This window comes from Ipomoea triloba, chromosome 12 (genome assembly GCF_003576645.1).
Source record: "Ipomoea triloba cultivar NCNSP0323 chromosome 12, ASM357664v1".
NCBI lineage: Eukaryota > Viridiplantae > Streptophyta > Magnoliopsida > Solanales > Convolvulaceae > Ipomoea > Ipomoea triloba.
The window spans coordinates 7,945,468-7,949,040 of NC_044927.1; the positions used below are offsets into that span (position 1 = coordinate 7,945,468).

A 3,573-nucleotide genomic window follows, 5' to 3' on the forward strand; every position below is an offset into this window, starting at 1 on the left:
GATCCGACCCGACCCGTCTCACAAATAAGGATCCATAAGACGGTCTCACACAAGTGTAACCCTATCTGTTTTGGGTTAATTAAGTTAATTTTTCATGATTTATCTTTCAGCTGTTTCGATACATTTGACTTGTGAAGTTATAGCACCATGTGACATTAATTGTTTTTACACCTGAAAAGTTGCATAGATTATTGAATATGTCAAATTTGCCTGAATAACCCATTCTCATTTGAATGGCTTTATATATATATATATATATATATATATATATATAGGGTAGAGTTCCAATTTAATGAGATCACTTGTTTAGGTAAAGATTGTGAGATCAAATCTCGTGCATTCATGTAAAATTTTTTAATGGTCTAGATTGATTGACACACACTCCGTTCGCACATATTTTTTTTTGAAGAAAAGTTCGCACATATTTAATCATTGTTCGCACACACTTCAACTTGTAATCTTAATCAATCTAGACCATTAAAATGATTTGAGATCAAATCTTGTACATCAATCTAAAAATTTTTAATGGTCTATGTTGTTTGACACACCTACTCCGCTCGCACACATTTAATCACCGCTCGCACACATTTGATCACCGTTTGCACACATTTAATCACCATTCGCACGCACTTAATCACCGTTCGCACACATTTAATCACCGTTCGCACACACTTCGGAGGTGTTTGGTTATTGGCTTATAAGCCAAATTTTAGCTTATTTGATCAAGTTTAGCTTTTTGACCAACCAATAAGCTATTTTGAAGTGTTTGGTAAATGGCTTATTGGCCTTGGCTTATTGGGCCAATAAGCTGAAAATTGAAAAGCTAATGAATGTAGCTTTTTGTATCAGCTGGTTGGGAACAATGGGTATATTGACTATTTTATCCTTTAAAATCAATGGGATTTACTTTTAAATGGGTGGCGTGTTTGTTATTTTATAATAATAATAATAATAATACCCTTAAATGTCATTTTACATTCAATCAGCTACTAGTAAATAGCTAATTTACCAAACAGTTTTTTATAACCAGCTAATACAACCAGCTGGTCAAACCAGTTAACGCAATCAGCCATCAGCTACTAGCTAAACCAACCAGCTATCAGCTATAAGCTATAAGCCGTTTGCCAAACACCGCTTCAACTTAAAATCTTAAATCAATATAGACCATTAAATTATTACATGGATGCACAAGATCTGACCTCACGATCTTACCTAAACACACACACACACACACACACACACACACACACACACACACACACACACACACACACACACACACACACACACACACACACACACACACACATATATATAATGGACCAATAGAGTGACTTCATTCTACCAATGGCCCAATGCTCAATAGCCCAAACCATCCAAATATCCAATGCCCTAAATCCTAATCCCTATTTCCCTTGGAATCCCTAATTCTGTCATTTCCTCGGCAGACGGCAGCTCGTCTGAGAATTCGACCAATCCACAGGCACTGACGACGCACGACGCCCGGAACTTCTGCATCGGCGACACTTCCGGTCACTCCTCAGACTCCACAGACGACGCTCTCCGTGCGGACCGACCTCAGTCCTCACATCCTCTGGCTTGCTGAAGAACCTAAAGGTAACAACAATAAATGAGGTTGCTTCTTTACATTTGCTGTTCCCGACCTCAGTCCTCACCATATTCATGTATTTGTATTTGTATTTGTATCTTCATCTTCATCTATTAATCGACCGGCAATCTCTTCTCGTTATCTTATATGCTGCCCTTACAGTACAATTAAAGGGTGCCATTACAATATTAAAATTTTAATGTTGATTATATGCTGCCATTACAGTATGTTTGTTTATTGTATGTTTAATTAAGTGTTCAACCCTTCAACTAGTATAATTGATTAATTGTTTAAAACTTTATTATTTCTTCCTTATTATTTGTAAATATCATCAACAAACTCAATGGAGATGTCTGAGCACTTGGCAGTGTGCTTCCAGAGTTCCTGCTTTTCAGTGTGATTTTGGGACTTTTGGCAATTTGGTATTTGGCATTGTGTAGTGTGCTTGTTAATTGTTAGTTTAGACTTTAGACTTTAGTTATTTTGGAGTTTGGACTTGTGGATTGTTAGATTTTATTTTAAAACTTTTTTAAGTTTAGTTCTCTATTAATTAATTGTGGAATAATTTGTTATTTAGTTTTTCTGTAATATCGACCAAAATCGACGGTTATAGGCTTATAGCATATATTTCGGTTCATATTGGTTTTTGGGTCAGTTATGTAACTGATTTTTCTCACCCCTAAGTGCCATTGTGTGTATCACTGACAAGTTGCCCACTTTCATGGAAGAAGGTTCAACGTTCCTTAAAACATAAAACTGAAGAGCTTACCATGGAACAGTCGGGCATCGACCTTCGAGTTGAGGAAGGAATTAGATCGCAGGAAAGTGAAAGTGCAGGAAGTGTTACAGGCTCCGTGGCTCCAGGTTCTGTTGATGAAGGCAAATCGAGTGAAAACAATAAAGGAAAAGGAAGGCTAGGTAAAGTCACCAAATCTTCTAAATTTAAAAAGAAGCCAAAGGAAAACACAAAAGATTTCTGTTGGGTGTGTAGCGGTCCACATTTAAAAAAGGATTGCAAAATTTGGAAGGAAAAGAGGGCACAGCGAACTCAAAGCCAAGGTAATAGTGATCATGGTCATGGAAGTAGCCAAGAGAAGTAAGGTGAGATTCTTAATCTTGTTTCTGCATGTACGAAAACTTTCATTGTTATGATCTCTGAAATTTTTGTAATGCAGAATGATGATTCATGGTGGCTAGACCACCGGGGCAACAAGATATGTTTGCAAGGATGTGCATCTTTATAAAGAATTGATGAAAGATGGTCTAACATTGTACATGAGAAATGATTCCATGGTGAAAGTCCAAGGCACTAGACAAGTTGAACTAGCTTCAAATTAGTATTTGAAGTGGATAGATTTATTTTATCCAAAGCTGGTGTATTTGTTAGACAAAGGTTTCATGTGTAATAGTATGTTGTATGTTCAAATTAAATATAAATAAATTTGTTTGTTCCGTTTATATGGTGTGTTCATCTTTTTTATGGCATTATATCATTTATGTTACGTGAATTATAAACGACTATATGATATGGTTAAAGACTTAAAGATGGCTTAATTTCGTCTTTGATTTAAATGTGAAAAAATGCAAGACATGCATGTTAAATAAAATTATTAGGAATCCATCTCCTGGTGTTATAAGGAATTCCACGTTGCTTAGATTAGTACAGAGTGACTTGTGTGATTATTTTAAATGAAGTTTATATTGACTGCATTTTTATAGGATATGTTGAACATAGCAAAGCCTATAGGTTTTATGTAACCGAATAATTTTATTTCGGTGAAGAAGCAATGAAGTTTTAGAATGTTGCCTTATGGAAGGAGGCAATTACTGATGAGATGGACTCAATAATGGTGAATAATATGTGGATTTTAACTAATCCGCCACATGGTTGTAAAGGATTTTTAAAAATAAAATAAACGATGATGGTACAATCGACAAGCGAGACTTAAGACAAGTCTTTAGGC

The 3,573-nt window shown here is 35.6% G+C and overlaps 1 long non-coding RNA gene across 1 annotated transcript; it reads left to right on the forward strand.

Moving 5' to 3' along the window:
• Positions 1 to 1,373: 1,373 nt before the first annotated feature.
• LOC115998017 lies at positions 1,374 to 3,067 on the forward strand. The gene is made up of 3 exons (XR_004093817.1): positions 1,374 to 1,617; positions 2,341 to 2,710; positions 2,785 to 3,067. It is a non-coding gene; the product is annotated as an uncharacterized LOC115998017 (long non-coding RNA).
• Positions 3,068 to 3,573: the final 506 nt, after the last annotated feature.